This window comes from Equus caballus, chromosome 15 (genome assembly GCF_041296265.1).
Source record: "Equus caballus isolate H_3958 breed thoroughbred chromosome 15, TB-T2T, whole genome shotgun sequence".
In the NCBI taxonomy this organism is placed as follows: domain Eukaryota; kingdom Metazoa; phylum Chordata; class Mammalia; order Perissodactyla; family Equidae; genus Equus; species Equus caballus.
Genome location: NC_091698.1, coordinates 49,027,186 through 49,041,277, shown reverse-complemented (window position 1 = coordinate 49,041,277; position 14,092 = coordinate 49,027,186). Strand labels below are relative to the sequence as shown.

The 14,092-nt window shown below is 40.2% G+C and overlaps 1 protein-coding gene across 2 annotated transcripts in view; it reads left to right on the top strand.

Annotated features, from left to right (window-relative positions):
- Positions 1-14,092, top strand: part of ANTXR1 (ANTXR cell adhesion molecule 1) — a 218,807-nt gene that overhangs the window by 1,720 nt on the left and 202,995 nt on the right. The gene's annotated exons all lie outside the window — the stretch shown is intronic.

Here is a 14,092-nt window from a genome sequence, read left to right as displayed (position 1 = left end):
ATGTGCTTTGCAGTTGCCCCTGGAGTTCGGTTTTTCCGTAAAGGCTGTTTTGAACTCCAGATTCTTTGGATGAAAAGTGAGATCTCTTTCTTGCAGATTTATGAGAAGGTGGATACTGAAAATATATTCTAATGCTAAGAAATGGAATTTCTTTTGTTACTTCTAGTGGCTGGGAGCACCAGCTCACAGATTCAGAGACTGTCTGAAAACAGAGATGCCCGTCATTGTGCTTTCTTTTTTTAAAGCCAGTTCAGAAGGACATAAAAGGGAGACTTGAAAAAGTGGACAGAATCACCATGTCCCTAAGTGGAATGATTCCATACTGTAGAGATAATCAATTCTCCTCAAATTGATTTATAAATTGAATTAAACTTTTCAAAGTTCTGAAAGAAGTTATTTTGGTGGTGAGAGAAATTTAACAAAATGATTTCAGGTTTATCTTAGAGAAAAAACAGGTAAAAAGAGCTAAAACATTTTTGGAAAAGAATAACGAAGAAATATATATACCATCAAATATTAATAGGTATTATAAGGCGAATTAGGAAAAACAGGATGGTAAAGGCCAAAGGATAGGTGGACAGAATAGAAAATCTAGAAACAGATCCAAGGACATGTAAGTGTTTAATGGAAGCTCAAATCAGTGGGGAATAAATTCATTATTTTAAAAAACGATTCTTGGACAAGTGGTTGGTGACATGAGTAATGAAAAAGATTAGATTTCTACTTTACACCACACACCAAAATAAATTCCAGAAGAACTGAAAATTTAAATGTTTAAAATGAAATGATGAAAGAACTAGAAGAAAATTTAGATGAATATTATTGTAATCTTAGATTTAGAGCTTTTAAAACAAGGCAGAAGCAACTAAGAAAACTATAAAAAGATTTAAATATAATAAATTGTACAGTTCCATAAGTTAAAAAAATTCCATAAATAAAAGATAAGTTACAAAAACTTTGCAACATAAGTTACTTATTATAGAGTGACCTTAATATAAAAAAGCCATTTAAAAAAGTTGATCCCGATAGAAAATAGACTTACTACATAAATAATTCACAAACTACATATATAAAAGTCAATAAACAAACAGAAAAGTTCAGCTTCACTGGTAATCAAAGAAATGAAAATACCAAACAAGATGTTATTTAAGTTGGCAAAGATTTTTAAAGAATTACAATATTCAGTGTTGGCCAACTTCTGGGAGATAGGCACTGTCATGTCTTTAAGGAAAATATAAACTGATATGGTCCTTCTGGACTTGCGCAATCCAGCAGAACTTTCTGTGATGATGCAACTGTTCTGTATCTCTGCTGTCCAATATGGTAGCTACTAGCCACATGTGGCCACTGAGCACTTGAAATGTGGCTAGTGCAACTGAGAAAATGAACTTTCTATTCTATTTAAGTTTAATTAATATAAAGTTAAATAGCCACATGTGGCTACCATGTTGGATAGCACAGACAAGAAGATTATTTGTTAATGTGTCTCAAAGTAAAAATCCAAGAGTCAGAAGTAACCTATATATGTGTTTATAGCAATGCTGTTTATATAATAAAGCTGAAAATTACCTAAATGTCCAACAACAGAGGATTTATTGTTATGCATGTTATATGCATAATATTGAATATGCATATTATGCATGCTTGTAAGCGATTTTAGGAGAAATATTTAATGCTCATAGTATACTCTTAGGTGAAAATACAATTACCAAATATAATGTGCATTACGATTCTACCTCTGTAAAAAAGCTAAACACCCACATGTATATATCTCTAGTCACCCAATATGTAATAGTATTTTGTCTCTAGAAGACATGATTTTTAAATTCTGTTTTTATGCTTTTCTGAATTTCCAAAACTTTCTACAATGAACATATGTAACTCTTATATTCAACAAAAATAAGTGACTGTGAGTTTTTAAAAGCTCCTTTTAAGTGTGAGGAGGGTCTCTAACCAGCATGCTGAGCTCCAAGCCCCTCTTGATTATGGAGGATGCTGCTGCTTTGATATGTAATCCTAGAGTAAATTTCTTTTTTTTTTTTTAGATTGGCACCTGAGCTAACATCTGTTGCCAATCTTCTTTTTTGTTTTTCTTTTCTTCTTCTCCCCAAAGCCCCCCAGTACATAGTTGTATATTCTAGTTGTAGGTCCTTCTGGTTGTGCTATGTGGGACACCGCCTCAGCATGGCTTGATGAGCAGTGCTAGGTTCATGCCAAGGATCGAAACCAGTGAAACCCTGGGCCACCAAAGCAGAGCACACCAACTTAACCACTTGGCCACATGGCCAGCCCCTAGGGTAAATTTCTAAACGCACCATAGGATCCTTTGCAGTACAATGGGAACACAAAAATACTCTGGGAAAAAATGGTGAGGAAACCTTTAAAGGTACCTACCTTTACGTTTAGGTGGACTCCTCTGACTTCCTTCCATTGTTCTATTGCTTGAAGAGAGGGATATTTTTATGCTGAATGAAAACCTTGCTAGAATTTGGTGTGACAGCGTGTACACCTCCAGCTTGCCATCTTGATCCAGGCTAATTTATATGATTGTTGAGCCCAGAGCTGGGGGATGGGCCAAAAGACAGTAATGGCAAACAGGCCCCTGGGTGGTCCCTAAAGACTTGGTCTTCTGTCCTAGAAAGAATCTCCTTGAAAGGTGCTGTCCAGCACCCAACCACAGCAGAGTGGAAAGGGAAAGAATGCTGATGCGTTTTTTTCCTTGGGCTTCTAAGATACTTTGTCCAGCAAGATACTGTCCTCAGGCTGAAACCAGTGGATCACAGGACACTAAATTCACCATTCTTTTCCCCACCCCTCAATTCCCTTTTTCCCAGCGAATGGTTCTCTTCTTTTCCATGACATTAAATCTCAGCTCATTTCAGCTTTAAGTAGGATGCAGCTCTGGCCTGGAGGGAACCCAGATTATACATTTAATGGAATGTCATGTTTTCTCAACCAGGAGCAAAGACTTCATAATGATAACCTAGACCACCACAGTAACACAATAGGGCATTATTAGCGGCTTTGGCGATGGGGCTGGCGGACTGGGCTTCACAAGGCTTTATACTGATGGAATTTCATGTTCATTTCAACATGCTTTTCTGGTTACAGTCAGGAAAAATAGATTGCTGGGAATTCAATCGGAGATTTGAAAAGTCAGATTTGGAAGGCCTCTAGCCACAAAAAAACAGCCAGGAGCTGCTAGCCCCCTTTAAATCTTCCAGGGGATTCTCCAAGATTAACGCACTCCGTTGACCGACCCACAGACGTGAATGTACCGTTCCCCTCTCACAGGGCTGTTCCACTATTACACTATATATTATGTATCACATATTGATCTATCTTATAGAGAGCCATTAGTCACTCAAATGGAAAAAGTGGATTCTCCATCATGAGTCTCGTGGAAGTGCTGGTTATATTCATGTGTGCCCTAAAGGCTTCAAAAATAGGATGGTGGAGTAGAGAGCAGGACAAGTGGAGGAGACGGTGGGCTGGAGAGTGACAGTAAGCACTAAATAGCTTTATTTATAGGACTTCCCAAAGCCGCAGCCTGTCACTCAATAAATCCTTACATTTGCAAAGGCCCTCCACAGGCTCGCCATGTGCTTCTTCCCCATTAGAGCTCCGGAACGCCTCCCTCTGCCTTCTTTTTTGTTCAGTACCAATTTTCTTTTTCTCTTTTCCCGCATACAAGGGGACTCCATCTTGCCACTCACCCAGAGCTCCAACCCAAGCACCCCTAATTAGATGATCCCATGATGGTGAGGATCAGTAGACCATTACTATATGTTGTACTTCAGGGATATGGCATTGAATAGGTTTTTATAGCATTAGACTGGGACCCTCACTACCAGGTGTAATATTGTTTTTCTGGGAAAATATCTTCTGGGTTTCCAGCTACTAACTTACAAAAGAAATCTCTAGCGTAAGAACTAAAGTTTCCCAATACTTACGCCATCTCACAAGTACTCCAAAGACAACCTGGCTTGGTACTAGGGCAAGCACTGCTGTCTCTAATTTACAGATGAGCATACTGTTCAACCTGTGTCAACACACTGGAGTAAGTGACCTGCCCAAGGACCTAGGATTAGATCATGACAGTGGGGACGATGTCTGCTCCTGACTCCCAGCCCAGCTCTTTCCACTCATCACTGCCCTGTACAGTTGGGTCATAATGAGAAGCACATGGCAACACAACTAGAGGAACTGGGCGGATTCCAGGAATTGAAAGTCCCTGCATCAGAGTTTCAGTAAATGATGGTGCAGAAGGCAATTAAGATTACTTAACTGAGGAGCTACTGTTCTGCTGTTAAATCAGCTCCAGTTGATTGGAAGTTTCAGGAACTCCCATCCCTGCTGTCCGCAGAGATGCTTCAGAGATCTGGGGGTTAACTGATGGATAGGACTCTGAGGACATTTGATTATGATGCACTTGAAGGTCCAATAAATTAGTAATGTTTTCAGATTGAATCTGATGGCAAAGGGAAATTCAACTCTGTAGAATGTGTTAAAACACACAGATGTAGCTTGTTTTCAGAAATGCTTTGGAGGAGGGCTCCAAATAATGAAAATGCAAAAATGGCTCTGATTAAGGAAAACAGTCCTTTAGAAGGCACCTTGACAATGCTACAATAATACTCCTAAGAGGCATCAGAAAAAAAGTTTTCCAGGGGGCCAGCCTGGTGGTGTAGTGGCTGAGTTCACACATTCCACTTTGGTGGCCAGGGATTCGCCAGTTCTGATCCCAGGCACGGACCTATGCACTGCTCATGAGAGGAAGATTGGCAACAGATGTTAGCCCAGGGCCAATCTTCCTTACCAAAAAAACCCCAAAAAACAACAAAAACTTTTCAGGGGCCAGGAATGTCTTTTTCTTTCTTTTTTTTTTTGGTATTGAGATAGAGCCTGTGGTTGGTTTTAAATGTTCCTCCAATGGGTTCCAGATTTGGAGAAGACTTATCAGGCCAGGTGTTAGTTAGCAGAGCTGCCTACAAATTGGAAGGTTTGGCATATGGGTCTAAAATAAAAGTAAATAAGGCGGAAGTGTTTTGTTTTGTGTTGTGTTTCTGTCTGGGTTAGCCAAGTAATTACCTCTGATTTCCTTAGCTGTGGAGACCTAGTAAAACTCAGTGTCAAGCTGAGAATAGAATCCAGGAGTGCTAGAGGAAGGCACCCATCCTAAGATAACCTGTAATTATCTCCAAGTGCTAAGGGACTCCCAGTGGTCCAGGAACAAACTTTGGCATCCCTTAGCGAGGCTTGGCTGTGACATAAATGCAAATGGGATTTGCTTTATGCTAATTTAGAGCATGTGTCTATTTTTGATGTGTGGCCAAGAGACTGGGTTTCACCTCTCCCAGCCATTAATCGGCAACAAAAGACAAAGTGGATATGTGGACGTTTCCTGACATGTTTCCCAGACGTGCCAGGGTCGTACTGACAAAAGTAATGAGATTTTTCAAGTTGGCTGAGCTGAATCTTTCATTCATTTGACATAAATATGTTCAGTCCCAATCACGAGCATGTACTCCATTAAAGGCATGGATAACACAGTGCCTGTTGCAGGCAATGTCCTGTTCTGGGAGCTGCAGGAACGTAAAAGAAGCAGGAAGCAGTCCCAGACTATTTGCTTTTTAGGCAGAAGGACATTAGAAGGACTCCAGGCAGCCAAAGCTAAATGCTTCAATGAGGATTTGGGGCAGGGGGCTGGTAAAGTCAATTTTTGATCAATAAAGAGAAGAAATAAGTAATGTTTACTGAGCCCTTGGGACCTGCCAGACACTGTGGTAAGCGCTTTGCCCATGTGATCTGGTTTATTCTTTACAACCACATAAGGTCAGCACAGTCATGATCACCATTTGACACATGAGGAAACTGAGGTTTAAAAAGGTTAGCCAAGGTCACTCTTAAGGGGGGCAACTCAACCTCAAACCCCAGCCTCTCTGACTCATGATCTACGCACAAAGATGAAAAGAAGCTAAACATGCAAAAGAACATTGAATCAATCAGGGTAGGTTAGGTTATGCTGTGGTAACAAAAAATTCCCAAAATCTCAGGGACACAAAAAAACAAAGGTATAAACCTTGGTTTGTAATCTCTGCCTGTGCTGCATGTCTGATCAGGGCCAGCAGGGGCTCTGCTCCTGGTAGCTGTCCTGGAAGCTAGACTGGTGGTGACTCTTTCTTAACACCAGCTTCCACCATCATGGCTGCAAGGGAAGAAAATACTGAGGGTCTCTGGCTGGCAGTGAAGTGCTCCTGCTGGAAATGACACACATCCTTCCTCCCACTCACAGCACACTGGTCAGAACTAGTCACGTGGCTTCAGCCTATGGAAAGAGGATGAAAAAATGTCATCCTCCTCTATATAAAAGGAGAGGAAAGCCAGATATGGGTGGGTACTAAAAGCCTCTACTACAAACCTATAATTAAACAATGCTTTGGCCTGAGTAAGCAAGAAAGGAGTAATCATTGAGAGAAGGTAAAGAGATAAGACTTCTGGAAAAGGATCAGCTTGGAGCTAGGTCTTAGATATATTCGTCAACCTGGAATTACTATCAGACGTGACAGTTCAGATCTGCCCATGAGGCAGTCATGGCCCCTGCTCTTTCCTCCCTTCCTCGTTCCTCCCATACTTGAGAGGAAATGGTCAGCACAGTGGGCAGATGATTAAATTAGATTAAATGGAAGGTAGAAATGGAGATTAGATGCTTTCCCGCTATCTAAGTATTACATGAATATATTGGAGAGCTAAGAATCTCTTTGTCCACAGTTTGTGGATTATGACGGAATTTGAAAGGCTGGGAAGGGAGAGCAGTCCCCGGAACACTGCAGCAGCTGAGCCGAGAGGAAGCCCGGATATTTCAGAGGCTGATTCAGAGTTTGAATCAAGAGTATCTGGGCTACGATCAATGTGTTTCTCAATGGGGGTGCCGGTGGCATTTTCAGTGGGACAATTTTTCACTGTGAGGGGCTGTAGGATGTTTAACATTTCTGATCCTTACTTTACAAATAACATTAGCTTCCTGGTCATTGTGATAATCAGTAAATAAACGGCTCTACATTTATATCTAAATGCCTTCCTGTGAGATGTTACCACCCTTATTGAGAACTCCCCACTGAAGGACTGCAGGGTAGAGCAAGGCATGCCAATGATGCTGAGTCCTAGCACCCCGGGACTACATCTGAGCGGGAGGAGCATTCATCTAGAGGAACAAGGAGGAAGGCCCTAGTGATAAGAGGGCCAGTGGAAATTGTAGACCTTGGAAGTGAATATGCTAAACCAGTAGTTCTCAACCAGGGGTTGGATCAGAACCTCAGGAGGCCAGGGCAGGCATATATATATGTATTGGAAAAGGTTCCCGGGTAATTCTGATATGGTTCTCTCCCTCCCACAATAAACTGTGAAACTGAACAGGAAGACAAGAAAATCTGCCTCGTAATGATGGCCTTTCCCCTCTATGGTGAGGATGTCGCTGAGGCAGCAGACCCCTCAGAACCGGACACCAAGAAGAGTTCTTAATTTTAGATGGTGGCAGGAGAAGCCCAATATGATATGGAAGAGGAAGAGCAAAGGTCACCAATGGGCTATGCTTTGCCTTTCAGTGTAACCACATCCTGCCATGTGTGCATACACATGTAAATCACGGTGTTCACTAGGACAGTCCTTTGTTCCTTTCCTGTCAAGACTCCATACATGAGATGTGCCCCAGTGCCTCACAGGAATGAACCGGGGCTCAAGCACAGGAGTTAAGAGAGCCAACTTCAGAATCAAGCATCTCTGGGTTCAAATACCAGCTCAGCCTTTCACCAAGCTTTGTGACCTTGGGCAGATTATTTAGCCTCTCTGAACCTTAGTCTTCTCATCAGTAAAATAGGTGTTAAAATTTCTGCCTCACAGAAGTGTTGTAAAGATTAAATAATATTAGATTAAAACCTTTAATGAAGCTTTTGGTATGTGAGTGTCCAGATGATAGATGGTAATGGTGATGTGATGATGATGGTGGTGGAGGTGGTGGTAATGATGGTGGTGGTAATGATGGTGGTGGTGGGAGTGGTGGTAATGATGGTGGTGGTAATGATGGTGGTGGTAACGATGGTGGTGGTGGAGATGGTGGTGGTGGAGATGGTGGTAATGATGGTGGTGGTAATGATGGTGGTGGTAACGATGCTGGTGGTGGAGATGGTGGTAGTGATAGCGATGATGGTGGTGGCGATGGTGGTGGTAATTATCCCTAGAGAAAGAAGATGTGGTTCTCTAACAAAAGACACTTCCTTAGATTCCAAGCAGGACTGCCTGGCTAGGGTAAGGAATACATCAATTTAGTACTTATCAAACTGTGGTAAATTTATGGAATTACAAAATGCCTAAGATGTGTCTCTGACTCTCAAGGATTTCATAATTTAGTAGAAGAGACAAAAGGCTAGGGAAACAGAGTTGATGAAATAATTAATTTTGGTTGAGATGATAGAGGCTTAGGAGACTTCATAGAGGAGGTAACTTTGGATCTGGAACTTGAATGTTGAGCAGGATTTTGTAAGGTGACAAAGTAAAGGAAAAACATTGCTATCAAAGGAGCAACATACAAGAAAGCAAAGTGACACATACTCTGTGATGTAAGCATGACAGGGAGAGTGACAGGAAAAAGGAGCTGGGAAGAGTCAATTTTTTCATATCAGCAATAGGTTGTGGGATTAAAGGTTTTTAAGGACAAAAGCGGCAAGTTTATGTATGTGTTTTATAAATATACACATATGTCATTTATTCTTGTAGTAGGAATGAGGGAAAAAGAGTAAATGGAATTGAGAGCTGTTTTGTAGTGAGGAGCAGCAGGACTTGAGCAATTGGATGTGAGAGAACAGGAGAGGAAAGAGTTGCGAGGAATAGGTTTCAGAAGGGAAGAGAAGTTTGGCGTGGCCGTGTTGAGTCTGAACATGTGGGACTTTTGGGTGGAGATGTTGAGTAGGCAGTTGGATTTGTTCCCTGGAACTGAAAATAAAGACTTGAGTGTTGTTAGCTCAAGGGTAGTAGTTGGAAATGTGGCTATGGATAATAAATAATATCGAGATAATATCAAGATAATATCAGTATGAAAACCTGTCAAGAAGAAGTGGAGTTTAAAGAGGAAGATGGCCAGGGTCCCACCTAGAGGAATTGCCAACAAGAATGTCTAGGTCAAAGAAAAAACTCTACCAAACAGAGCTGAGAAAAAGTTGCCAAAACAATCGGAAGAGAACCAGCAAAGAATTGTACCACTGAGGCTAGGAGAGAGAGAATTTCAATGGAGGGATGATCAATTCCATGTTTTCCCCCTGAAATCATCTCCTCCTCTATTTCTAGTCTTGGCCAACGATATCACCAGAAACCCAGGCACTTAAGCCAAAGATCTGGAAGTAATCTTCTTTCTCATACTGCAAGGCCTGGCAATTTCCATTCCCGCATCTCTCCTGTGTCTACCCCATTCTCTGCCTCATCATTGCCTTAGTTCAGGCCATTTCTCACTCAGTTCACTCAAGCATTCTCTAAATTGGTCTCTTTACCTCCTTTCTTTACCCTTCCCCCCACACTTTATTTTTGACACTGATACCAAATTGTTCTTTTTAGAACATAGATCTAATCTTGACATCATCTTCCCCAACCCTGTAACCTTTAAACACTTCCAAAGCTCTTTTAAGATAAAACGTAAGCTCCTTAGCAAGGTATTCAAGGGCATTATTGCTCAGGCCACTACATATTTCCCAAGCTTCATCTCCTCACCCTTTTAATTTCCAAAAAAAATTGTACTCTGCAGTTCCCTGAACTAATCCATGCCCTCTCTTGTCCTTAACTAGAATACCTTCATCACCACTCCCATCTTTACATAGGTGATGCCCTCTTACTCTTTGAGACAATTACCAGCACTTGGTCCTCTCCCATCACTAGTTGTAGCTCCATGTGTTACCAAAAGGTTAAGAACAATCATCTCTCTGCATTATATCTTCATTCCAAGTCCTTTCCTTGATCAGAATCCCTCAACCTCATTACAACTCATCCCGTGATAAGCAGTGGAGTGATCCATTATCAAGAGATGGAGAAGAATAACCCTTAGTGTTTGTCATTCGGTGGCCTTATTTTCTTTTCCTCAAATCCTGATGCTCAACCATATACTGCTTCAGTTAATAAGTACCTGTAGGAACCACGTGGAACAGGGCTTTCCCAATATCTTGATGGCAAAAGGATTATGATCAGAATCATAGTCATCCTGCCATCATTCCTTACATAAAAGATAATGCAAATACCAGGTTTATGGAAATTATACAGCAAATCAGAAAAAAGTATCCTAACTGTAATGATACACCAGTCACAATAGTAAACAATATAAAGTAAAAGGAAATACAAGATGCCATTATACATCCATAATGTAACCATAAATAAATAAACGTATGGCCCAGGACATTCCTGGCCTATGCCTACTGTCTCAGTATAATTATTAATAGCTTTCTATTTTACTCTTGAAAGTGTCTCAGCCTGGATTTTAAGTTATATGGTCATCCTGATTATTAACTGTCATAAAAGACAATATGAAAGAAATAAAAGGAAAGAGAATTGAAGGTCAAACAGGTGAAGCATCTTGTACACCTTATTCCATTAAAATGGGCAGCCAGCTCCGCACTCCTGATTCCATGTAACTGCCCCAATTTTAAGTATTTCCTGGTATCCCCACTCCCAAATTCCCATAACAATTGGTGGAAATTCTCTAGTGCTTCTCACCATCTTAGCACCTAATGCTATGAATTGTGGTTGTACATTTCCCGACCCCTCCATGGGGAGGCAGTGTTGCCCAGGTGTTAAGAGCACAGGTTTAAACTCCAGAAAGGAGACACTGTGAGCACAGTGTTTGGACTAAGAACATGGACTCTAGAGCCAGACCACTTGAGTTCCAATCCCAGCCGTACCACTTACTAGCTGTATGACGTTCAGCAAGTTACTTAACCTCTTTGTGAACTCAGTTTCCTCTTCTGTAACAAAGGAGACAATAGTATTACCCACACAGGGTTGTTGTGTCCAGAACAGAGTCCTGGGAGCACCTAGGAAGTGCTCTTTAAGTGCCAGGTGTTATTATTAAATGGCAATGACTATGAAGTACTCAGCACAATGCCTGCTGCTGTGTAAGTACTCAGTAAATGTTGTGTTGTAATTATTAACCTATAGATTCTAAAGGACCTACCAGGCATTCAAAAATTAGATTGCTGAGTCAATAAATATTATCTGATGTATTTATACATGCTATAAATACATCCAGCAAGATGAGAACTGAGAAAGGCCATATGCTTCAGCAGAAATAGAGGCAATGGTGCCTTTTGGAAGTGTTGATTGAGGGCATCATAAATGCAGAAACCAAAATTTGATGAGCTGAGGGTATTAGAGGGAGATGAGAAAGGGAAAAAAGTTTGCTTCTGACTTCTGAAAAAGAAGCTGAAAGCAGACAGTTAGCCTCTCCCTCACTGCCTCCCCACTCTCATCTGTAACTGCCCTACCCCCACCAAAAAGAGAAAGGCTCGAGGAGACATCTGGGGGAAGTCCGCATCAGGTCCAAAGACTAAGGACAGCAACACTGACATGCAACACACGTGTAAGAAATTTCACTAGAAACAAAGCAGATGGGCTGAGTTTCAAGGAGGTCAGCCAGGTTCTACTTTCAACTCTGCTGCCAAGTTGTAAAAAAAATATGTAGAGGAAGATTCTGGAGGAGCCCCAAGAACAATCCCAAATCTGGAAGTGAGTTTGAAGTAAAGAATGGGACATAGGAGAGATGAGAACCATCTCGTTGGAGCCTGGCTGCCATTGTGCATCAGCATCATGCAGAAACAGCTGCACTGGATAGTCAGAGGGGAAATTAAGCCACAAAAGAGAGAGCCCATGAACCAGGCATCTTCCTGACAGTGATCCTGTCCAGCATTCCTGAATCCTCCCGGTAGATCCTGGGCCTGCAAGAAAATGGCAGACTTCTGTCTTTGATTATATGGATGCAATCAGGATCAAGAATGAGATCAGGTACAGCACAATGTGAACCTGGAGTAGACACCAGGTCAAAAAACCCTACGTACGGCAAGTTGGAATTGGTCTAACCATGTCCAAAACAAACACACAAACCTTGCAAGGATGAAGTTCCTCTGTGGGAAAAGATGAAGGTCTATTCCATTCCCACTCTCCCCTAATTGATGGGACAATAATATAAGCTTACTTTAGCTTTCAAGACCAACTTCTTCCCCCAGATTAAGTTCTTAGAGAAGTTTGTAAGTGTGAGATGATGCAAGAAAAAAAAAACCCAAACCTATTTAAGAAGCAAATAACAGATCCAATTATACTTTCCCATATTCAAGGATGAAAATAGGGCCTGCAGAATTTTAGCAACTTAAAGTAAGTGATTAAACAAAATTCCTGAGGTGAAAGAGGAACGTATTTATGGAAAAAATTTTCAACAGCAAAAGAGATCAGTTTTAGCACCCTATGTTTTATGATTTCAATGAAGTTAAATAAAATAAGAAATTTGTGAAACTGGAGATAAAATATGAAATGGGAAGTAAAGAGACTTAGAACAATTAAGGAAATATAAAATAATATGGAAAAATGTAAAGTCACCTGAGAAGCAGTAAAGAGTAGAACTGACAATGCAGAAAGTGAAATAAATGATGGAGGCATGTTTGAGAAATTCTCATAATTTGAATAGAACAATGAGTTAGATGAAAGTGATGAGAGAGAAGATGACAATGGTTGGCAAAAATAGATATCCAATATACCAGATAATTTTGGTTGCTAAAGAGTAGTCTAGAAGAAACATTCAAAGATATAATAGAAGAGAACTTTTCTGATTTAAGAGAAACCTGAAAATGCAGATTGAATAGGTTCATCAAGTAAAAACCAAAATTAATTAATTAATTTAAAAAGGCTAATAGTTAGACATATCCTGGTGAAATTTTTAATTTCAGAGACAAAAAGAAGGAGCTGGCCCAGTGGCATAGTGGTTAAGTTCGTGCGTTCCACTTCGGTAGCCTGGGGTTCGCTGGTTCAGATCCCGGGTGTGGACCTACACACCACTCATTGAGCCATCCTGTGGTGGCATCCCACATACAAAATAGAGGAAGATTGGTATGCATGTTAGCTCAGGGACAATCTTCCTCAAGCACAAAGAGGAAGATTGGCAACAGACATTAGCTCAGGGCCAATCTTCCTTACCAAAAAAAAAAAAAGGACAAAAAAAGAATTTTATGAGTGGGGAACAAAAAACAGGTTACCTACAAAGATTCTGCAACATTAAATGATAGAAAATTTTGATGGATACAATTTATGACCTAAAATATTATACCTAGCCAAGATGTCACCTACATGTGAAGAAAATAGAGACATTTTCAAATAGATATGGATTCTTCTAAAATGGGGTGTAGGATAATTTTCTTCAAGAAATTACCTAAAAAGTGAATCTTTTTTAAAGAAACCTCCAAAATATAATAGTTATTATATAAAAGAAGTGGGAATGACCATTAAAGCCATTTAAGCAAATAAATGTCTAATTAGTGTTTTCAGTAAATTTTGAGATTATGTTGCATCTACAAACAAGAACAGTCTGTCATGAGAAAGGGACAAGCTCAAAGTAAGCTTTTGGGGAGAAAATATACTATTTCTGAATATTCAGATCCATTGGAAGCAGTGGCCGCCACACTGAATATTGCAGAAAGTAAATTCAGTTCATCCGAATACAGTCTGGGAAACTTTTCTCCAGAACTCAAGCCGAAAGGACATAGAGATTAAAATTAGGAGACAAGAGATAAGTGACACAAAGACTAGGAACAGGATATCCAATATATAGACAACGAAAATTCTAGGAAGAAAGATGAGAACATTTACAAAAGATACAATAATAAAAAATAGTAAAATATTACTTTCCTCAGCTGAAGAAAGATTAGAGGCTTCAGATTCAGAGGACTTACCAAATACTTAGCCTAATTAATTTTTTAAAAGATCCACAACCCACACAATCTTAGATATATTCTTAAGAATATAAGATTAAATAGACATATCTACATTCTTCCAAAAAGGAGGAAAAAAAGACTTC